Here is a 27043-nt window from a genome sequence, read left to right as displayed (position 1 = left end):
TGCACAATATTTAGGTGGCCTGTAGATATTTAGAAACATCGCTTGAGGGGAAGATCTTAATTGAAGAGCAACATATTCAAAAGAAACAAAATTTCCATAACATATTTGCGTACAGTGGAATGAGTCATTAAACAAAATGGCGACTCCACCTCCTTTCTTATTCACTCTATTCTCACTCATAAAACTGAAGTTAGGGGGAGCTGACTCGATGAGAACAGCAGCGCTGTTATTATGGTCTAACCAGGTTTCAGTTAAAAACATAAAATCTAGATTGTGCTTAGTAATAAAATCATTGATTAAAAATGATTTTCCTGCCAAAGACCTGACGTTTAGTAAGGCTAGTGTTAGTGTGTTTTCATTTTTGGGACAGGCTGTAGCTGACGAGGAATGGATGCTAAATTTGCTAAGTTTGCAGTTAAGTGCTTATTCACCATTCTTTTCCTATTACCTATCACAACAGAAATTGAGGAAGAATTGAATCCACAGGGCCCGGGCTTGTCTTGAAAAGAGTCATTAGTATCACTAGTCCTGCAGCCAAGGCCCGGCACATATCAGATAGTGCTTGCCAGATTTTGCACACAAGCGTCCTTATCAGTCTGGGGGGAAGGAGTTTTCTGACATCCTGGTAGTGGTGCTTGGCGTTTTACTTTTGCCCGGGGTTGAGCCATGGGGGTAGGAAGGGGTGCATAATTGATGGGGGAAATAAGGGAAAGGGTGTGTGGAGACATCAGTAGAGACAGCGATGAATCCTCAGAAGGTTCGGGGTTGGGAAGGTTTGAGGGGTGCTGGACGGGTGAAGAGGGGAGTGGAGGTTTCGTGTCTCTGCTCTCTGGTCTCCCATGGTCAAATCTTTGCACAGGCGGGGGCTGTGCTGGATCACTGCCGCACTTTGTTGTGTCTTCCTTTTGTTTTGTGACCTTGGCAGAGGGAGCAGATGTGTAGCGCAGAAAGTAAAGCAGATTAGAGGTGAACAGCTTTACTCCTGGCTTGTTAAGGGAAAGTCTATCTGCTTTAAAAAGATGTCTGCGCTCCCAGAAAATGTTTAAATTGTCAATGAACTTCAGAGAGTGGACGGTACATTCAGTTGAAAGCCATTTGTTTAGTCCCAACAGTCGGCTGAATCTCTCATCTCCTCTTCTGACTGACGGTATAGGACCACTGATAAACACATTTGCGCTTAGGGGGGTGACTGTGTCAAGCAGTTCCCTAAAGTCCAGTTTCAGCAATTCAGACTGTTGCTTTACAACATCATTTGACCCTATATGCAGAATAATGTTCTTCACAGTTGGGTGTGCTGCCACGATATCTGGGATTTTTTGGGTCAAGTCAGACACCATGTCTTTGGGAAAACATAGTATTTTGGTGTTTTTACTGTTTTTTAAATCTTTTACAGCAGAGTCACCCACAATCAGGGTTTGAGGCCCAGTTGTTAGCTTTTTACTTTTTGAATTGCTCTCAGTCCTTACCCTGCTGTGTGGTGATGAGACGCAGTCCCGGTCATCAGATGACTGTCCAGCGTCTTGCAGCAGAGGAGCAAATCTGTTATCCAGTTGCACACCAGGTTGTTGGGGGGGCATTTTGTTGCTTATTTTCCCTTTTGCAGCTGTCCACGGCTGTGTCCTACTAGGTACAGGGGTTGAAGAGGCGCTCTGCCCAGATGATAATGCAGGCCAGCCGGTCACATCACAAATCTCAGGGCGCTGTGCCCGGCCCGTTAGTCGTCCTCCCATTTCCCAGGAAAATGATTTACTCTTAGGCTTCGCACCACAAGAGTTCCAGGGAGGACCGCCACTTGTTGATTTATTACCAGTTCCACCCTCCTGTTTCTTTGTAGTCTTGTTGGTGCTAATTAGCCGTGTGTTAGCATACTTCTGTCCATTGTTATGGGTCCATGGTAAAGTGGTGTCATTTCCACAAGATCCGTTAACTTCCACGTTCACTTCTAGAAGGTGAACCTTGGTTTCCAGAAGTGCAATCTTCTGAAGGAGTTTGTAGTAGTCTTCTACGGAGAAAGGAGGCATCTTGCTGCTAATTAGCTTTAGCTACAATCACTGTAGGACAGGCTTGAGCTATTGGTAGGCCACGCTCACGCAGAAAAATTTTAAAATATGGCAATAGCCTACTATGTCTACAAAAAATGTATAGTCCAGTGTTTTTGAAGTGTCCAAGAGCCGCTGCTCATAGTTTCTCAGAGGAAAAGCACGATTATCAGCAAAAATATGCAAGCAGAAGCAGGAGCAAGCAGCAAAGCGTCTGCACTGTAAGAAGCAGGAAGCAATCAAGTAAATTACATAGTTAGCAGTAATTAGCCTGTGTCTATGTTAATGTTAACTAGCATGTTAGTTAGCAGTAATTAGCCTGTGCCTATGTTAATGTTAACTAGCATGTTAGTTAGCAGTAATAAGCCTGAGCCTATGTTAATTTTAACTAGCCGGTTAGTTAGCAGTAATTAGCTTGAGCCTTTGTTAATGTTAACTAGCATGTTAGTTAGCAGTATTTAGCCTGTGCCTATGTTAATGTTAACTATATTGTTAGTTAGCAGTAATTAGTCTATGTCTATGTTAATGTTAACTAGCCGGTTAGTTAGCAGTAATTAGCATGTTAGTTAGCAGCAATTAGCCTATGTCTCTGTTAATGTTACCTAGCATGTTAGTTAGCAGTAATTAGCCTGTGTCTCTGTTAATGTTACCTAGCATGTTAGTTAGCATTAATTAGCCTGTGCCTATGTTATCTCCTAACATATACCTACCTCTCAGTCTCTGCTGATTGGAATGATTGAGATTTCTCTTGCACAGCTACCAGAAGACTTACAGCTTTCAGACACGTTGCTCACGTCACATCTACGTCTTCAAGCTCAGTTGGAGTCTGCGCAGTACACACCAGTTAGCTAGCCGCGAGCTCTATTGTTTACGAAACCCGTTTCCCGTGGTTACAAACGCGGCTCTTTAGCTCGCCTTTACACATCATAAACTCCATAACTAACCCCCCACAGCTTCAGTCCACCAGACACACGGCAGAAGGAAACCGGCTGTTGTCATTTTTACCGAGTACCAACCTGGAAAGCAGAATTACGGCATCAGAGAGTGAGAAAACAAACCGCCATCCTCGTCTCCAAAGAGGAGGAAAGTGTCCGTCACCTGGGCACCCTGGTGTACCGATACCCGCACATTGGTTCCGCTTTCTTTGTTTCCCCGCTACGTTAATATTGCTCACCAATACAATTTGAAATTCGTAAACGCTACGCTGGTTATTATGTTATCCCTTAAGGGTGTATCACACATTCAAGCTGAAATAAATGTGGCGATATGCTGCTCTATACACGCTAAAAGTAGTGAATATTTACATGGAGTCTGGTGGAGATATGCTGCTCTATACACACTAAAAGTAGTGATTATTTACATGGAGTCTGGTGGAGATATGCTGCTCTATACACGCTAAAAGTAGTGATTATTTACATGGAGTCTGGTGGAGATATGCTGCTCTATACACGCTAAAAGTAGTGATTATTTAGTGGAGTCTGGTGGAGATATGCTGCTCTATACACGCTAAAAGTAGTGATTATTTAGTGGAGTCTGGTGGAGATATGCTGCTCTATACACGCTAAAAGTAGTGAATATTTACATGGAGTCTGGTGGAGATATGCTGCTCTATACACGCTAAAAGTAGTGATTATTTAGTGGAGTCTGGTGGAGATATGCTGCTCTATACACGCTAAAAGTAGTGATTATTTACATGGAGTCTGGTGGAGATATGCTGCTCTATACACGCTAAAAGTAGTGAATATTTACATGGAGTCTGGTGGAGATATGCTGCTCTATACACGCTAAAAGTAGTGATTATTTAGTGGAGTCTGGTGGAGATATGCTGCTCTATACACGCTAAAAGTAGTGATTATTTACATGGAGTCTGGTGGAGATATGCTGCTCTATACACTCTAAATTAGTTATTATTTACATGGAGTCTGGTGGGTTTGGTGATGGTGATTGGTGATGTTAAACTAAAAGGATCTTACTCTTTAACTAAAGGTCTATCTCTGTAGGGATCCATCCCATAATGTTGTCAGACTCTTAGAATAATAATCTGAGTCTGTCAGAGACAACAACAGAACCTTTAGTGGTCGGAAACTTTACCTTTTAATTAGGAGTTGAAACCCAGACACAACAGGAAGAATACATCCATTAAATAATCAGCATGTGGCCTTGTTTTATTGAATTCATTTTGCATTAAGTTGTTCCACATTCCCCAACATTTAAAACAAGTCGATCATTGACGTTATTCTACAAGTCAGATGAATAAATCAGCCAACCCAACTCCCTACGGACTGAGCTACTACTCAGATCTGCTTCACAGTGCAGAGTGTGTGTGATGGTGAACAGACTGAACTTTGATTTCAGCAGCTGATCTTCAGTCAGTGTTTCTGTCCACAGGAGAGACTCTCAGTCCTGCAGAGGACACAGAGACACTGAGGAACCAGGCCAGAACCCAAACCCAGGATAGAGAGGCTGGGTGAATGTGGTGATGAAGGTGATGAGGGGGATCAGTGAGTCAGAGGAGACTGTGTAGAAGGACAGAGAGCCAGCAGGAACGTCCACATACACTGCTACTCTGTTAGAGACAGAGCAGGAAGTGAGGACTGTTCTTCTGTTATTGTGACAGACAGAGTAACCATCTTCAGACAAGTTCAGACTCCAGGAATGACTGATCCTCCTTCACATTTGTCACCTTCCTGTTGTTGTCAGACAGTTTGAGGTCTCTGTGTACTGAGTTTCATCAGATGATGGAGTTCTACTATCTGTCCACTAGATGGAGCTAACTGACCATCTAATGAGCTGAAGATCAGCAACTTGTACAGCAGCAGGTATCTCTCCAAGGGGCCTCCGTGTCACATATTACTTTGATACTTAAAGTACATTTAGCTGTTAATATTTACTACCTCAGTACTTTTTTTTTTAACACTGCTTGTTTTTGTCTGACATTTACCTTTACATAAACCGCTCCCTCCCTCTTGGGTGAGGAGAATATCTCCAAATTAAAAAAATAAAAGCATCTTTCTCCTGACTGCAGGGGCCTGTTGCACGAAACTAGGATAAGGGATTAAGCCGGGATATTCAAGTTATCCTGGATGAATTTAGCTTGGACTCGGTTGCATGAAACCAGATTGAATTAAGCCCAGCCAAGTAACCATGGAGATTTATTCTTTGTGGCTAGCCTGGTCCAGAGCAGGCTAACAGCCGGGCTAAGATTAATCCTGGAGTCTCATGTGTCAAATCAGCTGATCCAAAATAAACGTGTTTAACAGTTATTGCGTTGTCTTATGCATGTGTTCTGCTTTATTTTTATTAAAATGCATTAGCCTACTTGTCACTATTGAGTATGATTTAAACCCTACAACAGTTGTTTAGATGTTAGAAATGGTTGCACTGGCACCCTGATGCAGAGTGGGACTTTTCCCGGTGGAACAGTATTGTGTTGAGGCTGCCTGGCGTGCGGCCGCTGGTTGGTGGCCGCTGCCTGCCGGGTGACCTGTGCGTCGCGTCAGTGTCCACTCTCTCTGTAAAAGTAGAGATGAGCAGCGCAGCGTCCGTGGTCTCAGCCTCAGGTTTCTACAGGACGCGCTCCGGAGATTAAGTGTGATGATATTAATGTAGCGATGTTCCCAGATGATAATAATGGCAGACTGGTCAGAGACCAATACATTCATTATTTCATTTTCTTGTTGCTTGTCCTTCTCTAATAAAGGGTAGTTTGTGTTACTCCTTAATATGTGGGCCTATTTTTTATTATTATAGCATACATTGGTTTCATAACCTTCTCAATTAGTCTCATATCCCTGGACCAATAACGTGGCCTATATACGTACATAGTGTAGTTTACAGTCATCACACCGGGAACACCACAATGCTTCTTAATCTTTTTATTTTGGTGCGGCCACTGGTCAGAAGAATAAAAAAACATGAATATTGTTTTACATATATGCTCACAGCGTGTATTGAAGTTACTTACTTTTTTTCTAGTTGTTGAACAATCATGATTGTTCTGTATGAACATTAATTGTACAAAGAATTAGGAATATCTTATAGTGATTTGTGCATGGTTGTAAAACATGTTCTCACGTTGTGAATAAGGGTTTGAAATTAAGCCTAAAGTCCTTGGTCCATTTCCCGATGAACATTAGTTCCCTCTGCTCTCTTTTGAGGCAAAGTAGATATTTTTAAACCCCCACACATTCAGTCGTGTCCGCTATGTTGGGCATATTCTCTCCGTTTGATAAGAGCCGTATTTCCCATTTTGCATATTCTTCCCTCCTCGTTACTTTCCATTAGAAGATGCTGCTCATTGGGTGAACCATTTGGCGCATGCGTCTTCTCATCTCTGCATCAGTAAATCTGTGATCGATACCGTGGTCTATTTGAGAAAGACGTGAACGTGCACTTATCCCAGCTATCTACACCTGGCTTGACATAGCTCCACCTGTTCATCCTGGCTCGGCAAACGTGCAACCGATTAAGCCGCGATGAGCAGGTCACACTAAGTCTAGCTGCGCTTTTTCATTTATCCTGGATATCTTTATTCTACTTTCGTGCAACAGGCCCCGGATCTGAAAACCTTACTGACCTATTATCAAAAGTCTGGATTGGAGAGACGCCCAGCAGTAACATGATAAATGTATGCAGAGAAAATATAATGGATGGTGCCATCCAAACCTTTGCAAGGAGGAGTTTTAATCCAGAAGCCAAATTAAGTATTGTATTTATGGATGACTTCATGCAAGCAGAGGGTTCAGTGGATGACGGGGGCCTTACACAGGAGTTTTTCCGACTGCTTATGATTGCTCTAAAAGACAGCAGCCTGTTTACAGGGCCACAGAACAGGAAGAACCTGTCCCTGGACAGCCATGGTTAGTACCCACACATGACACTTATCTGACATATTGATTTTTTCTTTTGTTCAAATTTTAGATTTGAGAAAGTTGTAAACACCGTTTCCTGAAGATTTTTGCCAACTGTTATCCCCTGGAAACTAGAACATTTCAATTTTTTTTGCAGCATTACAAAAAAGTCTCTACAGAACATTTGGAGTGATGATGGCTGTGACACTGGTACATGGAGGTGTGTTGCCTTCTTTTTTTTCCAAGAGGTTCTACCAAAACCTCTGCTCAACACCTACATTGCCACCCGCTCTCGAAGAGGTAGCAGACCAGGATTTGCAGTTGAAACTCAAAAAGGTGTATATTATGTACTGATGGTGTTCTGTTTATTCTTTAACATTTGTCTATATTAATTTGACTCTGTCATTGTAAATGAGGTTCAGCCCTCAATGATCTCAACTACAATGGTAAAATTACTTTTTTTTTTTTTTTCTGTTACAAATGGTGAAGTATCTGAAAAGGCCTCATACTAATAAACTGTACATGTTGTCAATAAGATCAGTGAGGCAGTTGATATTGCATCGGCTAGAGATGCTGTTGAGGAAGCTGCCGAGAGCCTGTCTTTATTGGGATCACTGAGGCCTATCACCACCATGGAGGGATGTGACCAGTTGGTTCAGGCTGCCACAAGTTTCTACGTGGAAGGAAGTAAGTATTTTGTAGTCCTACAATTCACTTGTAATGGTTCATACAAATTGTGGTAATGATTTTAAATTCTTAATTTTGATCATGACAGCAATTGGACCAGATTTTACTTACATTTTTTGGAAAATGCTACGGTGAGCTGGAAAATGTATCAAAAACAAACCTGCATGGTGGCACATACTGTTGTCTTAATATATTGCATTTTACTGTGGGGGACCAAAGGTGTTATGCCTGTCTGTGTTGAAGGATTGCTTAACTGGGTAATAAAGGTAAATTGTGTGGCACTCCTGATTTGTTTGACCTATTGCTTGGCTCACATGGGTGTTTTGGGCTAAAATGCTTTATTTTACATCACCTTTTCTCTTCTCATTCTCTAAAGGTATACAAGGGCCCTTGTAGAATAGCATACACCCTTTTAATTGTTGTGGATTACAGACTTGCTGACGGACTGAATACACTTGTGGCGTTTTTCCACTGCTGGTAACAGCTCGACTCGACTCGCCTCGACTCGACGCATTTTGCGTCCGTTTTCCATTGCAAAATGAGTAATGCCTCAGCATGGCTGGTCACCATAAAACGGGAGTTTGGGAAGTCCGACGGAGTTCATACGTCGACATGACGGTTGTTCGCCGACACAAAAGGGTAAGTTAAATTTCCTGGTAACGTTAGCTAACATTTGCATGTGTTAGGGGCCCCGGTCAGTAATTACTATACGTTAGCGTTATATAAAGTACATGAACTTTAGCAACCATGATTACATACCAACACGTGTGCTGTGTACTGTTTGTGTTTCAGAGCATTCACGCTTTGCAAAATCTTGGTGGGCGATGTCCGACCGGTGAGATCTCTGGTTCTGACCTGCTATGCTTTGTATAATCTTCATGGGAGTCATGGAGAGGCTTTTGACAACAACTGGGATACATCTGGAACAGCAGAGCCGGGGGGGGGGACATTGTCCCAGGGTGCAGAGGAAGAAGACCGGGATGTGCGGGAGGGTTTGATGCGCTACTTGAAAAGCTAAATAAAAACTTTTCTTTGATAAATTGTGTTTTTTTTGTTTTGTTTTTAAATAACAGTGCGAAATATTGGAAATGATATAAAGCCCCCAATAGCCCTTAATATTGAACAGTTGAAAAGTGAGAATAGTGCAGAGAGTCAATAATCTGTCGGTGTCTGGCTAGATTTTTTTTAAATGTCCCGTTTGTTCTGGACACACACACCGCACTCTTGTTCGCTAACAACGTAGTGATCCGACCAACCAGCAGTCTGCAGGTTTCCACATCACCTTTTGGTATCTCCTCAGCTCGCTTGGAACCTCGACTGAGGTAGTACTAAAAAAAGTACCTGGTAGCAGGTCCCAGGGACTTTTTTTCGTAATGGAAAACCAAAAAAGGCGAGTAGAGTCAAGGCAAGTCGAGTAGATACCACGCAGTGGAAAACCGCCACTAGGCAGTTTCTTTCATAATATCCACATGTGTGATATTAAAAGGCACACAACAATCACAATGAAGATGAAAAAGCAACAATTACTGGCCAACTTAAGTCATTTAGTTAGCTAAGCATTCAGAGGATGTGGGAAAAAGCAAGTCAAGAACAGGTTTGAAGGACTTGCCACAGACACTGAATGCAGCAGTAGATATGTCTACTGTGTACAAACACATGGGAACTTTACATGTGTTGACAATAAAAAAACGCTGTACTTGCAATTGCGTTTCTCGCGCACATTCATGTCCTCTTAAATACAAAGAACTGCTAAGTTCTTTATTCCCAATATCATGTCTCAGACATTTGTTCCAGATGAAAAAACTAGTTATCAGAAGTGGGACTTGAACCCACGCCTCCAGTGGAGACTGCGACCTGAACACAGCACCTAGACCGCTCGGCCATCCTGACTGATCCAGCAGATGTTCCGAAGGACCTATCTCAAAAATTATAATATAGTATATTAAACATGTCATGATATAATAGTTTCTCAGTCATCCATTTCATAGTTAAAGGGGTGATAGAATGTAGAATGTTGTGCAGGGAAATCAGGTCGAATCAGGGCGAGCACGTCGACACCACCAACAGAGACACAAAACCCTACACACACACAGTGAGTTAGACGGGAGAATGGCGTCAGAAGCTATATAAAGTTAGCTAGTTTAACATTCAGCTCTAAGTTCAAAATTAGTGCTTCACACAACGCCAAACTAACGGCATTCATTGTGAAACTACATTACAACAATTATACAGTAAAATTAAACATTGTATGGTGGGCTTTTAAAACATTTTGACTAACATTGTCTCTGCGGCGTTAACATGCGACTTACCACAGCAGTTGTCGAGAGTTCTGCTGTGGATTACCCATAATTCACCAAGTTTAACCCTGCGGCGCATTGAGAGGGTGACACCAGCAGATGGCGCTGTTCCCATTTATGCAGGAATTTAACTTAACCTATTTACAATCCGTTAAATATGTTAAGGCTAAATGTGCCAAAAAATAAACTGACGGGGCAAACAGAAGCAGGACATCATTGATGCATTATGGGTATTACAGTTAACCAAACGTTATAAGAAACTTGGTTATACATGTGCTAATAGTTAGCGTTAGATTATGATAAGCATAAGACAATACCCGATTTGCATTTCGCTGACGGAAAAGTAAACTTTGATTTGCAGAAAATTAACGATAGCATGTTTTACCATAGATAGCCAAGTGGCAAGCTAACGTTACAGACAATTTACATGGCAACTTACAGATACATTTACTTTACAATGTGACTCCTTCTATGTAATAACTATGGGACAAAGACATACTTACTGTTAGGTCTGCTGATGGTAGCGCTCTGTCTCTGCCCCCCCGTTACTCCTGCTGGTTTATAGTTAGTTCACTGTCTTAGAGAAATACAGAAAGGGATGCATTTTTTGCACTAATTGTATGTTTTCTTTAACGATAACAGGATTAATTACATACAAACGTTACGTTAGTAAACCTATTATTGTTGTTTTGTTGTCTAATCAGCTGCCATCTACTGAAAGCAGCTTTACACAATAAACAACTTTAACAGTAATTAACAATAATCAACGTAACTTAAGTATTTTGGGATTTAAAACGTTAAGCTAAGTTAGAGTGCATAGACATGCTAGTTACTGTTAACCGGATAGTAGCTAGCTGTCATAAAGTAGCTAACGTTAGTAGGCTACTATAGGATAAGGAGCGTTGCCTACACGTGCACACAAAATACATGAAAACGTGTCTAATCTGCAAAATCTGCAAAAAACGGTGCAAAATTACTCATAGACTTTAATGGGAAACACAGCTCAAAACAACACCTCTTTGGGGCCATGCTGCATCGCCATACTTTAACGTAGAAACATAATTACAAGTTGAAACCGAAGACAAGACTTTAATGTTTATTGGGCTGAATGAGCGTTCAGATAGCAAGCACGGTTTCTCCCAAATCACACTTTTCCAACCATCACAACTCTAGTGTTGGTGGAAATAAACACATACTTACCGATTTCCACGTGAGCATATGTTGGCTTTATACACGCTAAAATTACTGTTTTTTAAATGGAGTCTGGTTGGTTTAGTGCTAGGTTCGTCATAGCTGTTTCTGGGAAACAGAAAGGTCTTAAATAGGTTATAAAAAGGTCTTTCTCTGAAGGGATAAGACACTTAACACTTCACCATTAAAACTAAAATTAAAATTTTAGCAAAACTGGGGTGTTTTATTTATATATATTTTGCTCAGGCAGGCATCGCTAAACCCACCAGATTCCATGTAAATAAATACTCATTTTAGCATTGTGTTACACACTTCATTCAAACTGGACAGAAACCAAATAAACTATGTAAAGCTGTTTTTGTCTTCTCTACACTTTTTCTAACCATCACAACTCTAGTGTTGGTGGAAATAAACACATACGTTACTCATTTACATGTGAACATTTGTTTGCTCTATACACGCCAAAAGTACTGTTTTATTAAATGGAGTCTGGTAGATGTTCTTATTATTTATCAGTCATTTGAACCAGAAATGCAGTCGATACACATGCTTGCTCTGCAGATTGTTTATGAATCAACATGGATGCGTTTGGCTTGCCGTCTTTCTACAGCATAGCTCTTCCACAGCCCGTCATGGCGTTCATAATTTGTGCGATTAGAGTGTGATGTCACTTCCAAAGGGTCTATACCAGTGGTTCTTAACCTGGGTTCGATCGAACCCCAGGGGTTCGGTGAGTCAGTCTCAGGGGTTCGGCGGAGGTCAAGACACACACCCGACTCATATGATTCGTGATGACACGCCCCGCTTGGCCATCATCAGAAGGGTTCGGTGAACACGCATATTAAACTGGTGGGGGTCAGTACCTCCAACAAGGTTAAGAACCACTGCTCTATACATATGGCGCAGTTTGATATATACATGGTGTATATTTTAAATAAAAAATAAAATAACTGAAAAATAATTATTAAATATTAAAATGATTTATTTCCTTTATATTTCTTTTTATTATTACTACGCTGTCTACCTCATGGTTTTGTTTATATTGTTTTTTTTTACCGTTGATACCTGACCTTATGTTATATAAGTTGCAATTTCCTTACTATAAGTTTATGTTTTGAATTGCGATGTCTGAATGGTTGTAATTTTAATTGTTAATAAAAAAAAAAAAGGCTGAGTGTTTGTATTTTAAGTAAGAAAAAGGTTTGTAGTTAATTTGAAACACAGGATGAAGCTAGGTTTGGGACAACAACCTCAACTTCAACCAAAACAATACCACGTGAAACTCATAAGCAATAAAACCTTTATTTAAAAAAAGATGTGAAAAACAAAATGGAAAAGCAAAAGAAAATGTAGCTGTCCTCCAGATCTCACTCCTCTCCCGGCTCTGCCTGCATTGCTGCATCTGCAAGAAAAAGGATAAATATAAAAGTATGCTTTGTGTATCAAAATAATCTTCTAATAACCCTATTAACAAAACATTGTATTTCACACACTACATGTGCTAAATGGTCGGTGAGCTCCAGATCCTGTATTACACAGCCGTACTATCACAGTCATAGCTGTGACAATATGCAGCGCAACTAAAAACTTACCATCTCTATTGAAGGCTGCAGCAATGTGCAACAACTCCAACTCCTGCTGGAGTTGTTGCACCTTCCTCTCAGCCGCCTCCTTCTCCCTCTTACAACGCTCCAGTTGTTTTTGGAGCCACCTCTCCCGGCTCTCGGCAGCCCTTCTCAGCCGATGTTCCCGGCACACCACTGTCATCACCCCAGTTGTTGCATCCATTAACTGGGGGAACAGGGTGTGCCGGGGAACATCTGGGTCCCTTGAAGCATACTACAATTACAAAAAAAGATTGTCATACAACTGCATGGTCAAGCACTTTATACAATTAAGATTGACATATGGAACAATTTATTGAATTAATTACATTTTCATTGTTGGATGTGTTTATACAGTGGTCTGCAAAAGTTTGGGCAACCTTGTTAATTTCCATGATTTTCCTTCATAAATCGTTGGTTCTTAGGATAAAAAAAATCAGTTAAATATATCATATAGGAGACAAACACAGTGATATTTGAGAAGTGAAACGAAGTTTATACCATTTACAGGAAGTGTGCAATAATGTTTAAACAAAATTAGGCATGTGCATAAATTTGGGCACCACAATCAAAAAAAATAACTCAATATTTAGTAGATCCCCTTTTGCAGAAATAACAGCTTCTTAAACGCTTCATATAGCTTCCTATGAGAGTCTGGATTCTGGTTGGAGGTATTTTGGACCATTCCTCTCTACAAAACACCTCTAATTCATTCAGGTTTGATGGTTTCCGAGCATGGACAGCTCTCTTTAAGTCACACCACAGATTTTCAATAATATTCAGGTCTGGGGACTGAGATGGCCATTCCAGAACGTTGTACTTGTTCCTCTGCATGAATGCCTTAGTAGATTTTGAGCAGTGTTTAGGGTCATTGTCCTGTTGAAAGATCCAGCCCCGGCGCAGCTTCAGCCTTGTCACTGATTCCTGGACATTGGTCTCCAGAATCTGCTGATATTTGGTGGAATCCATGCGTCCCTCAACTTTAACAAGATTCCCAGTCCCTGCACTGGCCACACAGGCCCACAGCAGGATGGAACCACCACCAAATTTTACTGTAGGCAGCAGTGTTTTTCTAGGAATGCTGTGTTGTTTTTCCTCCATGCATGACGCCCCTTGTTATGTCCAAATAACTCAATTTTAGTTTCATCAGTCCACAGCACCTTATTCCAAAAGGAAGCCGGCTTGTCCAAATGTGCTTTAGCATACCTCAAGCGGCTTTGTTTGTGATGTGGGCGGAGAAAAGGCTTCCTCCGCATCACTCTTGCGTACAGCATCTCCTTGTGTAAAGTGCGCGCAATAGTTGTACGGTGCACAATGACTCCATCTGCAGCAAGATCATGTTGTATGTCTTTGGTGCTGGCCTGTGGGTTGACTTTGACTGTTCTAACCATTCTTCGCTTCTGTTTATCCGTGATTTTCCTTGGTCTGCCACTTTGAGCCTTAACTTGAACTGTGCCTGTGGTCTTCACTTTCCTGACTATGTTCCTAACTGTCAAAACAGACAACTGATATCTCTTAGACAGCTTTCGGTATCCTTCCCCTAATTCATGATAGTGAACAATCTTTGTTTTCAGTTCATGTGACAGTTCTTTTGAGACTCCCATGTCGCTACTCTTCAGAGAAGATTCACAGAGGAGGGAAACTTACAATTGCCCCCCCCTTAAATACTCTCTCATAATTGGGTTCACCTGTGTATGTAGGTCAAGGGTCACTGAGCTTCCCAAACCAATAATTCCAATAATTGGTTCTAAAGATTGTGAAATCAGTAAAATGACAACAGTGCCCAAATTTATGCACATGCCTAATTTTGTTTAAACAATTATTGCACACTTCCTGTAAATGGTATAAACTTCGTTTCACTTCTCAAATATCACTGTGTTTGTCTCCTATATGATATATTTAACTGATTTTTTTATCCTAAGAACCAACGATTTATGAAGGAAAATCATGGAAATTAACAAGGTTGCCCAAACTTTTGCAGACCACTGTATGTGTTTGTTTTATGGTTTAATCAGATTTGTTATCTTCATATTCATTATTAAAGTACTGATGTTAAAAAAAATAAGGGGCTCCATCCTTACTCTTATTTTGTAAGCTTAAAATATTTTTGCTATATTGAGGTTTACTTGTAATTATTCTATGTCCTATTTTTTTAATTGTAAATTAACTGGTAAAAAACATCTATACATAGCCATATTCTACTGCTCTTCATACTATTTAGTCTACACATACTTATTCTTACTATTCTTATAAAGTTTCCACACTGCAAATATGTCTATATGGTACTCAGTTTATCCATATTTATTGAATTTTTATTTTTCTTACTTTATATTCTGTTAATACAAGGTATATATATATATATATATATTAGGGCTGTCAAACGATTAACATTTTTTAGTTGATTAATCGCATAGTAATGGTGAGTTAACTCACGATTAATCACATTTTTAAAATTCTATTTCAAATCCACTCCAATTGAAGTTAAATGAGATTATCAAATGTAATGACACATTGTCATTCATACCAAATGTACTTAATAAGTAAAAACTAGACCAATTGATCTCAACTTGCTGTGTCTTGAGTTCAGCAGTATTAGGTGGGCTATGTTTGAAGTGGCCAACCACTTTGCGACATTTAGCAAGTGCACCGTCAAATGCACTGTTTTGTAGAGACACTGTGACTGAGCGTTGAATACTATGAGCCGTGCACGGCAGGTGTTCGAATGGTAGCTGTTTCGAAGCTGCAATCATATTTCTAGCACTGTCTGTGTTCAGCGTGCTCACTTTCTCTTCAATGTTCCACTGACCCGCCACATCCATAAAATGACTCGCGCATACGTCAGCCATATGCCTCTCATCAGTTCTCATTACAGTCAATGCATGTGAATGCATGCTTCCACTCCTGATCCATGTAATGAGCTGTTACTCCAAGATACCTATGATTACCTAGCGATGTCCAATAGTCACCAGTAAGCGCGACAGAAGCTGTGTTGTCCAAATTCGTAGCTAGTTTTGCGTTCTCTGTGTCATACCACTCGTGTATCCTGGACTTGACTGTGGCCCTGGATGGCATCTCGTACGTGAGGTCACCGGAGGCAATCCGGATAATATCACGGAGACCTTCGTCTTCCACTATATAAACTGGCCTGCATGCTGTGGCTATCCATTTAGCTATAGCTTGGGTCAGTTTACTTGAGGTCGACGTATCCATCGATCTGCTTCTAAAACGGCTGTCACGTGTAGTTTGTCGTACGTTACCAGAAGCAGAGCTTACGCTGGGATCCGTGTGCTTGGCTTGCAGTGATTCCTCAGACTGGATGTACTTCGGTGATAACTAAACTCAGCTCGACAAATGCTACATATAACTTTCATTTTGTCAACTGTACTATCTGCCAAAGTTTTGAAAATAAACTTCCCATCCATTATCCCTTCTTTCTCCATAATTCAACTTCTGTGCTGATTCTTTTCAATCTGGCTGCACACCCTTCTATGAGACTACCACTTGGCGGCACAGCTACTGTTCATCAGTGTCGTGCGCCCTGTGCAAACACCTCAATACGGGTCCTTCAAGGAGTCAAAGACAACGTGCGTTAATTGCGACATTTTTTCTTAATCGAATTAATATATGATTGCGTTAACTCGTTATTATCGCGCTAATTTTGACAGCCCTAATATATATATATATATATATATATATATATATATATATATATATATTATTCTTATTACTAGTATATATTACTGCTACTACGTTGCACATCTGTACATGATGTTCATACATTGTATATATTACATAGCCATATTTATTCTGCTCTTATAACACTACAATATATTTATTGTCCTGCCTATGCACCACCTGTCTGAACGTATGTAAATTATATTGCAATTTTTTCTGCTTTTTCTTGTTGCACATCTGGTTGGATTCAAACTGCATTTCGTTGTCTTTGTACTTGTACGCTGCACAATGACAGTACAGTTAAATCTAATCTAACTAAATGCCCCTTGTTTACATATGCAAAAATTAATTTATATAAGGGATAATATTTGTATTGTTATTTCAAATGTTATGATAATTGAGATAATTGAGTTATGATCTTTAAGAGGCGTGGTTTACGTCAGGCTGATGTGTACCTGTGTTATTACATTATCTGTGTTACATGACAGCAAAATGAACAACAATCAAACTTTTATTTTTCTTGAAAAAGTACCAAATAAATTGACTGAAAGAGACTATTATGTCAATTGCAATTATTTGTGAACCTTTTCACTGTACTGCAAATTTTGGAATTGTTGCTATTTCTAGAATGCATGTGTCACGCAGGACAAGCTCTTCACATGGGAGCCGAAATAAAACGGTCACGCCACGCAGCTGACATGCTCATGACATGCAGACATTATTAAGAATCAAAGCACACTATAACCATTCAACCTACCGCACACAGCTGCAGGGCCTGCCGCGCCCTCTCAATGTCAGGGTCCTGGACGGACGGCAGTTTCATTGGAGATGCATCTGAACAAATGGAGCAAAAAAGAAAAATCATCCCTTTCAGCATGCAACATTTACACTAATATTTAGCCAAATCAAGGCACATCACAATTAGAACCAGAACGGCATCCAAGTTAGTCACTAAATTGCCTACTTTCAAAGCAATTATGCTAAACTACCATGTGCTTTTTGGATTAGCTAGCTAAATCAACCTTAATGTATAAAAAATATCTATATAGGCCTATAGGCTATCTATAATGGTCTTTCTGAAAGTCTGCAACTACACCAGCAAATGCTAAGCCATATGGGTAACACCAGAACGACAAAAAAATAACATTTGTTAAAAATGCAATACATAGACAACATTACTTACTTCTGTTCGCTCCACAATCCAAATGAAAGAATGGAGTAATTCCATTTTTCTCCATAAAGGGACTGTGGGGGCGCTGTCTCCCGACCACGGTAAAGAATCTCTTTTCTCTTCTTTTAAGGTGCTAGGTGATTGACAGCAGCAGAAAAATGCACAGAATTATTATTATTATTTTCAAAAGAAAAGAAATAAATTCAAAGATGATCAAATATTATATTAGTGGGCGTTTATGAAAAAGAAATTCATTCTATTACAAACTAAATGCATAATTAAGTTGTGTTGTATGTGGTTTTCTGTCAGGCGAAATAATGCTCACACCCCCTCCGTGATTGGTTGACTTGAATATTTGAAATAGTGTAGTATAAATCAGTGATTCCCAAAATGGGGGTCGGGACCCACAGGGGGGTCGCGAGCCAGAGGGGGGGGGGGGGGTCGCAAGTTGATTTCCAGAAATAAAACAAAAATTTAAAAACAATTACAATAGCAAATGTTAGCCATGATTTTAACACAAGATAAAACTAGTGGCTAAATTTAAAATAAAACCAAGCAAACAAATAAAAAGGGAACAGCTCTTTTGATTTTCACGCCTATGGTGCGTGCGCGGTTGCACGCAATGCAAGTTTATAGTGGGGGGGGGGTCGCAAGTCACTTGCACCGTTACTTTGGGGGTCGTTGACTGAAAGTTTGGGAACCCCTGGTATAAATGACCGTGCATTCTGTTTAATGGTGCTTTATTCTTAAACTAACAGCTTTGCTATTTAGGGAGAGAATAACGTTAAGGCATACAGAGAGAGATACGGAGATACGGAGATTGGGAGAGATATCAGCACATTTTTCACTGTTTTCACCATTGAAGGACTTCTTGCCAGCACTAACAGTAAGTTCGTTTGCCAGCTGATTGACTTTGTTAGCATGCTAACGTCTTTTTTCTGCAACACAACATGAATGTATGTAACGTATTTGTATAATTTGCTCAGCAAATAACAAAGTCAACTGAGCTCTAACTGAAACGGAGTGCGTTACCTCTTGTTGTTATGGGGCTAACATCAAGTTAGTTAATTAAGGCTACTAACGTTTCTTGGCTAGCTAACATTACAACAAGTTTAGCAGCGGGGCTAATAGAGCTGACGTGGCTAACGTAAGTAGCTAGCTAGCTATAAGTCTGTTGTAACCAGAGATGGGAAGTAACGAAGTACAAATACTTCGTTACTGTGCTCAAGTAGATTTCTTCTGATATTTGTACTTATTTTTGTGGTGACTTTTTACTTCTACTCCTTACATTTGAACACAAATATCGGTACTTTCACATGAAGGGCATGTATCAGACCACTGCGCCTCTATTATACCTGGTTGATAAGCAATACATTGTAACATATGATGTGTCTGTGTCTTAAACTACAGGTTTTTAATTGCAATACACAGATTTTAAGTATGCCGAAATAACAACATCATGGTGATGATTAGTAAAACATCTGAAATCATACATGATCAGGTCTGTTTACAAGATGACAAGCAGACAACTTTTAAAATTCTTATTTTTCGGATGGAGTTTTGGTTTGATCAGGGCCCTGCTAACATTGGAGCTGCTCCATGAACATAGCAACAGAGATATCCTTTTCAGAACTTACTAGATAGTAGTGTGTGTGAAAATATTTATTATTATTATTATCTGTATGAACCCGGCATATCAGCTTACACTGATATCTTTTATTAATAATATATAATTCAGATCAGTGATGGATGAAGCAATAATGACTTTGGATGTTAAACAGTGTGAGACATGGCTCTTGGACCTAAAGGCATATTTTGTCTGCATATTCATGGATTTCAATAGAAATTAGTCAAATTTGCCATAAAAGTCTTTAAAGGCCGTTGTTTCTCACACTCCAAGCAAAGGTTTCCCACTTCTGTAGCACCTACATTCACCAAACTGTACAGTCGTATACCTAACCATATTTTGAAGGTGTTTACAGAGGGATTTGTTGAGAAGTCATTTTTGGCCTGATTTTTATGACATGTTATGCCTACAAATCCATTATTCAAGGCTCTTGGCAGATTTTCTCATTAACTGGGTAACAAAAGGAGATATTCATAGTCCCTTCTGTAAATGTCTTGTCATTGAATATATCAAGAAACGCAAAAAGAATTTTGAACCTTATTTTTTTCAATGGTCAGATTCTTCGCTTCAAGATGCAAATTAGCAGATATTTAATTAGATATAACCTGATTCGCATATTTAAACATCAATTACAGAAACCTTCTATACATTTTTTTCTCTCATTTATGTGAGTAATCAATGGTTAAAGTTTCATGGTGATATCTTTAAGTTATTGTTAGTCTATTCACCTGTAGTGTCTCACTTTAATGTGTTCATGCTTTTTTATACCAAAGTAGATTCTCACATCATTACAATGTATATAATATGCAATCCACCCAATTATATAATAATAATTATAATAATAATAATAATATTATGAAGAGTCATCTCTACCAACGATTGGGTAATACCAGCGTCCTTGAGAGAGAAGATGTGGTGTTATTTATAGCGTTTGAGCCTTAAAACAAAATGTAGGCGGCAGCTGGCAACTTAAAATAAAACAAATACATTTGAATATAATGCAGTAATGAACTCTGGCATTCTGTACTGCCATCAAGTATTATTATTCCTGCTAAGTTAAAGGAGAATAAATATCATCATACAGCCTTTGTGTCTTGTTAGGGGAAATAACATCTTTAAATATGCAATTATTATAATGTATATGTGTTTTCTGCTTATGATCAAAACTTTAAAACTTCATTAATCCCATCGTGTTAAGTAAATTACTTTTTTGTTACTGAGTGTGAACTGGTGGCTAATATACAATAGCCTGCCTTTTGCTTTTCCTAACGTAGCGTAAAACCTTTTCATGAAACTTGTACAGAAGCAACAGTAGATGACACTATGTAATGTCAAAAGTGTGTCAATATTTGAGTATTTCCTGAAGAAATGAATGACAACCAAAATTGCAAAACATGTAACCTTTAATTAAACATTTCAACTGAACATTTTTAACAACAAAATGTAACATTATAATCAAACAACAAATCTATAGTAAACTAAACAGAACTACCAAACTTATTCTTCCTTATCACAGGCCTCTGCCTCTTGCCTGAGGTTTTAATTTTTAAATAAAAAGACAGCTTTGTTAAAAGTTTTTCTAAGGGTGCCCACAGGGCTTCCTCGATCTCGTACACAGCGTCCTCATCCTCCACCGAGAGCTGCAGGGAGCCCGGCTTCCCAAACCCAGTGGCTCCCAGAGCGCTGACCACAGCCGTGGAGACCGGGTCCTGGACGGAGGAAATCAACATTTCTTAGAACTGATTTCAAGTTCCTGTAATCACAATGTTTGAAATAAAACATCCATCCTCTGGAGGAGTCCACCGAAGTTAATAAACAACAGTGTTGCCTCAAAATCAAAACTGCACTGGTGATTGACAATAGTTTTCTGTTTCTAGTTTTCTGCAATGCCTCAGAATATTAATATTCCTAAATGTACTGAACTCATGCACTGTAATCTTTCAGAGAGGAGGTATCCAACACTCCTCCCTTATTGAAATATTCTCCTTTATTAAGCAATAGCAATTTACTGTATCCAGCAATGTTTTTAGCTTTTGTTTTCTTGCTAAATTTGATGATTTGTGATTCTATTTTTATTTATTTCTGTCAGAATGTTTATTTTTTCTGAAAACTCTTCTTTGATAAGCTACTGCAGAAACTCTACTTTTGAGTTTTACAGAAGACTGAGTCTGAGAAAACGACACTAAAAATAGAAACACAAAGACTGCAGTGTTTTATATCAGTGTTTGCTGGTGATATGAAAGAGTCATTCAAACGGTGCGTGTGTGTGTATGGTTTTATGGGAAGAACTTCATTTTTAGAAAGGAGTGTTAACTTTTGATTGCAGAGTTTCATTTTGAAATAGCTATGTCTGATTGCCTTGTGTGAAGAGTTTTGACATAATGAGCCAAATTCAGCCAAAAAGTGTAAGCAACAGGCCACAACTGTCAGAAATTGATACCTAAAAACTTTTCAAAATATCTAAGGCTATAAATACAAAATAAGGCATTGCATGTATAATCACTTTATTGAAATATTTATAGAGGGTGTTTTAAATATTTTACATTTCTTATTTGTCATACTTACATCAATACTCGCGATGATTTAATTAAAAATTAAATCATCAATGAAAAAAATACCTCAAGGGCCGTGTGGCTTGTGGACTGGAGGCGGAAACCATACGAGGTTTTGTTGCCGTTTAAATGAGTCAGCTTTGCCTGCTGACCCAACTGGATGGGAACCATCGCTGCATCCCTCCACAGGCTCACTTCCACCTGATGTTTGTCCTATAAAAAAGAAATGTATATTATTGTATCCCTGTAAAACAATATCCCGTATTCCCTTTAAATACTAAATTACCACAGCATTGCTAGGTTATATGTCATGTATATTAGTTTATAATAACAACAAAACATCCTATGTCCAGAGTATTGTGTGTAAGTGTATTATTTCTGTGATTGCCAATGACCAGGCTGCGACAGGGTGTCCCACCCTGAACAGACTGAGTTGAAGAAACACTGTCACAGACCTCGGTCGTTCCAAACTAGGACTCCTTACACTACAGGACCTTTCAATTTGCTATTGGTGTTCACTCCTTCTCTATTTAGCAGTAGCCTGCCTAATAAAGTCTTCATCTCTTTTTTTATCTTTCTGAAACATCTTTTCAACACTATCAGTAGTTTATAGCTACCTGATCCAATGATTTGGTTTTAAGGGACACAGTCCCCCCCCCCCCCCCCCACCTGGACCCATTTAATTGCTGAGACCTGAAAACACAATGTATTCATGTTAATAGGCTACTTTCAACACAATTTACTTACAACACCACAACTAAATTAATGTTGTCATTTTGGAAAATTCATTAACTGACCTTCACAACGTCTCCTTGGACGGTGAGAAGCCCCCCTGCCCTGACAGCTTCCACTATCTCCGTGGTTACGGACGACGGGCAGAGGAGCTTCTCCGCCTCCTCCCTCAGGGCATCGGCCACTTCAAGAGGCGCGGATCGGAAGAATTGTGTGTCTTTGGTCACATTAATTGAATAGGGTGGCGCCTGGCCCCGCAGGGTGTACCCCCTCATAACGTAACTACATCCACATTTTACCTTTGAGGCAAATTCCTCAAACAAAGTTATTTTAATGAGAGAATTCCATCTGGTAATATTACTAATACATTTTCTTTGGAGAGCAATGGTCGTACTGCTCCGTCCTCAAAGCTCCAGGAACAGAACTCTTTTTTCTGTTTTACTAACTAAAGCTGAAACGTGTATAGACCATAGACCGTTAATATGAATGGACAGAGCATGTGTGACGTCACCCATTGGTTTGTGGAGATCAGAAATGAGTCGTCGAGTTTGCGTTTATGGGCGCAGCCATCTTGGTTGCGGATGTGACGATTTTAGAGAAGAGGGCGGAGTGAGAGAGGAGCCACCGACCGGTGGGCGGGATATACAGTCTATGGGCGGGATCTGACTGACGTTAGCTGAGAGTTAGCAACACTGCTCTACCGTAACCTTAGCTAACCACTTTCACTGGCAATCTGGTTGCAACTGTTGCTGAATAATTCAAGGTAAGATTTAGCTTCACTAGGTTTTAAGTATATCTTTGTCCCATATAGTCTATGGTTATGTAACATATAAGAGTCACATAACAAAGTAAAGTAAACGTATCTGAAGTTACCATGTAAATTGTCTGTAACGTTAGCTTGCCGCTTAACTAGCTATGGTAAAACATGCTAACGTTAATTTTTTTAATCGAAGTTTACTTCTCGTAGTTTAAACGTAGTGTCAGCGAAATGCTAAATGGCGATTATCAATGCTTATCATTGTGTAACGCTGTTAGCACATGTATAACCAAGTTTCTTATAACGTTTGGCTAACTGTAATAACCATAATGCACCAATAATGTGCTACTGTTTGCCGTGTCAGTCTATAGTTGGGGCATTTAACCTTGACATGCTGTTAAGAGCTAATGTTAGCAGAAATAAGCTTATTTAACTAAGTTACAATTACACTAAAGAACAATAGACTGTTGTTGATTCATGTGTATTCTCCTGGATAATTAATGAAGTACAGTTACATGCTAGTGTGCATAGATATTTAACTATGAGGGGCTCAAATGGAAATTGATGATTCTTTCATTCTTTTAGAAATAAGAGTGCTGAGAGCCACGATGGCATGTTCACCCCCCAAATGCCCCAGAAATAAGCAATAGTATTAGTTAATTTTCTTTTGCTATATATTGTATAACATTAAACTTTAATCAGACTTTTTTACAACTAAGCCAAGGTAACAAAGCATTTTCAAATAGTGTGTAATTAAGAGTGCTGTTCATTTATCCTTTTTCTCTATAGCTTAAAATATTTGCTTGGCTGGTCTGCGGTGGAAGAGACTTCTCCCTTTCTTTTACCAGTCCCTACAAGGAAGAGCTGTCCCGGACGTCCTCCTTATTCACTGTGGCGGGAATGACCTGAGACATGTCAAGGGCGTCAACCTTGTTGCAGGGATGGAGGAGGACCTGCAGCACCTCCACCTGCAGTATCCGGGCATGATAGCACAAGTGCTGTAAGATTTAAATGTTAAGCTGTATTTTTATATTTTGATTTGTAATGTCAACCATTTCTACTGTAATTAACAGTGTGAGAGATTCAACGACCTCTTTATTATGCAGACATGTCTTGTGACAGTTAAGTTTGCCTTTACATTAACCCACAGCAGTATTTTATGTATGGAATTTACTCTTGTAAAAGGTGAACTACATTATTTAATTCATATATTTTTAAAAATCTTTAGTGTTTGGTTAATGTATTTTTTGATGCCCATTTCAATGTGAAATAAAGGTCCTTCTAAAGCTACATTTGTTGTTTTTCTGAAGTAACTATAATAGGAACATCCAGCATTGTAGTCATACAAGAAGACATTGGTAATTTTATAGAATTTGTAATTGATTAAAAGTGTCTTTCTATTTTGGCTTTAATACACATAAATGTTACCATACTTGCTTTTCTTGTGTATTTTGAACATTTTTAGTAGATAATTGAAAATGCACTAGGTGCTGTTTAATCTGTGCAGGGCTATTGTAAAATCATAGCGTATGATCACAAATTGCAAAGGAGAATTAAACAACTTATTAAATGTCAGTAACTAATGATTAAATCAAATGTATCAGGTACATTTGATTTAATCATTAGTTACTGACATTTGTAAAGTATGAAAACTAAAAACCATAGGACATGCAATGTCAATATTTAATTCTAACAGTACATAAATACATAAAATATACAAGACCCTTTATGTGAAATTACCAAACATACTTTCACCTGTGACTGCTAGAGTATATTCATTATTTTATTCCAGTTTAATATTTATAAAAGTTTTAATCCACAAAACTACTTAATGTTACTACTATCACCTCTCAAACTACAGCAGAAACTAAGTCAACCACAAGAAATTGAACCTCTAACTACCAAGTGCCAAAAGATTGTCCATCCTTCCAGCAGAAGAAGCTGAACCAAAAATGATTTTCTGGCATTTTTACAATCAGAACACATTTGAGAACTTTGGATGTGGTCAACGCTCTGGTTTCCACATCCAGATGAAATGGCACCAAATACGCCGCTCTACACAACAGGTCTTCCTTCTGGAGGCTCTATACACCAGGTCTTCCTTCTGGAGGCTCTATACACCTCGTCTTCCTTCTGGAGGCTCTATACACCTCGTCTTCCTTCTGGAGGCTCTATACACCAGGTCTTCCTTCTGGAGGCTCTATACACCTCGTCTTCCTTCTGGAGGCTCTATACACCTCGTCTTCCTTCTGGAGGCTCTGCTCATTCAGTTTTCAGTGTGGATACCTTTGTAGTTCCAGTAAAAGACAAACATGTAGTTAAGGCACGGTAGATCACAATTAATTATATTAATATATGAGCTAATTTATGAGACACACACTAAATTATTTATTTAAATTAATAATACCTGCTTGTCTCTAAAAAACTGATCTTCCTCAAAGTGTGAACAGCAGACGTGACTTTTCGTGGTTCCATTTGCTGGTCTCTCTCTCCTCATGTTCACCAACCATTGCTTCAGCCTGGCCTCATCAAAAGGAAGTCTGTTAGGACAGAAATTCATGTTGTGCATTTAGAACTCACATCCCAAAAGGTGTACATACTATCAATTTACACTAACAAGGCACCACATCTGCTGTATGCATCTGTAATGAAAATGATTGAAATGTATATTTAATAGATTAATATAATGTCATACCCCAACGAATCGTAAAATAATGTCTAATTGTTTCATGTGCGCCATTTTATCGCTAACAATCTGACCCACTCCCCCACCCGGAGACCTCCGTCTCCAAGTCAACGCGCTCCCTCCCGCAGCTTAGTCCGTGTGGTGATGGTGATGCTGGGTGGGTGCTGCCGCGGCGAGGGGGACAGGGTGCCTGTAACCTCTCGCCCAGAAAGATCCGCAGCCCCGACTGGGGTGGGGTGTGCAGGCCTCGCCATGGCCGTCTTTCGCCCGCCTCCGGGTAACGTTGCCCAGACTTTCGGAATACATATATTTGACTCAAAAGCAGGTCTACGTTTGACGTACAAATCCGCCACACAAAGATATGAGGGGTTATGTCTGAATCACACGCTGTTCCACGCTGATCTTACCCCGTGCTAACAGGGTTTATGAATTTGCAATATAATGTTAGCTACATCAGGCTTTGATTTTAAGCTAACGTTACCATTACATGCGCATCGATTAGCACTCATACCACCTATTACAGATCAACAGATCACAGGCGAGATCGGTGCATACCTTCTGTATTCGACTGTAACATTAAATATATTTTAATACGTTTATACATAGACTGCATGCGTTTATACGGTCTGCATAGCCTTATTAGTTAGCCCGCTAGCTTGCTTAGCAAGGTGCAATCTAGAAGCTAGCTAACTGATATTAATTGAGATGCTAACGTTGGCTAACGAAAAACTGTATTAAAACAAAATATAATTTTACTTACCGGAAAAACTGAACTGCCGATTCCTTTGAGTGTCTTGCCGTGCAACCGACCGCTGAACAAGATATTATTATCCGACCAAAATGTCACAGCCACAGCGATGAAACAGTCAACCCCCAAATGAAGTTCAGGTGCCGTGGACAAGCTTTGCTAACACTCTGTCATGATTGACAGGCCGAGAACTGTCAATCACATCATAGCCACGCCCTAAAACACCCCCGGCTTTATCGCCGATTTTAAAATCAACGAGACCGTAATTTCAAAAATGAACATCATTCTGTATTGCAGAATACTTAGAACTAGCGATCGAGACCATAAACTCATTATGAAGCTGTTTACTGAGGTAATAAATCAAGTGAGAAGTGGCTCATTTCGCCATAGACTTCTATTGAAACCAACCTCTTTTGCAACCACGCGT

General features: G+C 39.5%; 2 long non-coding RNA genes and 1 pseudogene across 3 annotated transcripts; all 3 read right to left on the bottom strand.

Annotated features, from left to right (window-relative positions):
* The window catches only part of LOC116681310 (zinc finger protein 235-like), a 58271-nt pseudogene that overhangs the window by 10122 nt on the left and 21106 nt on the right, over positions 1–27043 (bottom strand).
* On the bottom strand, positions 45–4687 carry LOC116681313 (uncharacterized). The gene is made up of 3 exons (XR_004330001.1): positions 4599–4687; positions 4319–4321; positions 45–55 (listed from the first exon to the last, which is right to left on the bottom strand). It is a non-coding gene; the product is annotated as an uncharacterized LOC116681313 (long non-coding RNA).
* Positions 24852–26746, bottom strand: LOC116681311 (uncharacterized). Of its 2 annotated transcripts, XR_004329998.1 has the most exons (4): positions 26629–26746; positions 25590–25722; positions 25362–25468; positions 24852–25303 (listed from the first exon to the last, which is right to left on the bottom strand). It is a non-coding gene; the product is annotated as an uncharacterized LOC116681311 (long non-coding RNA). The 2 variants fall into 2 exon arrangements; XR_004329997.1 differs by having other exon boundaries at positions 24852–25468.

The sequence above is a fragment of the Etheostoma spectabile genome, unplaced genomic scaffold, assembly GCF_008692095.1.
Source record: "Etheostoma spectabile isolate EspeVRDwgs_2016 unplaced genomic scaffold, UIUC_Espe_1.0 scaffold00018611, whole genome shotgun sequence".
Taxonomy (NCBI): Eukaryota; Metazoa; Chordata; class Actinopteri; order Perciformes; family Percidae; genus Etheostoma; species Etheostoma spectabile.
The sequence above is the reverse complement of the archived record's forward strand: the minus strand, read 5'-3'. Positions and strand labels throughout refer to the sequence as shown.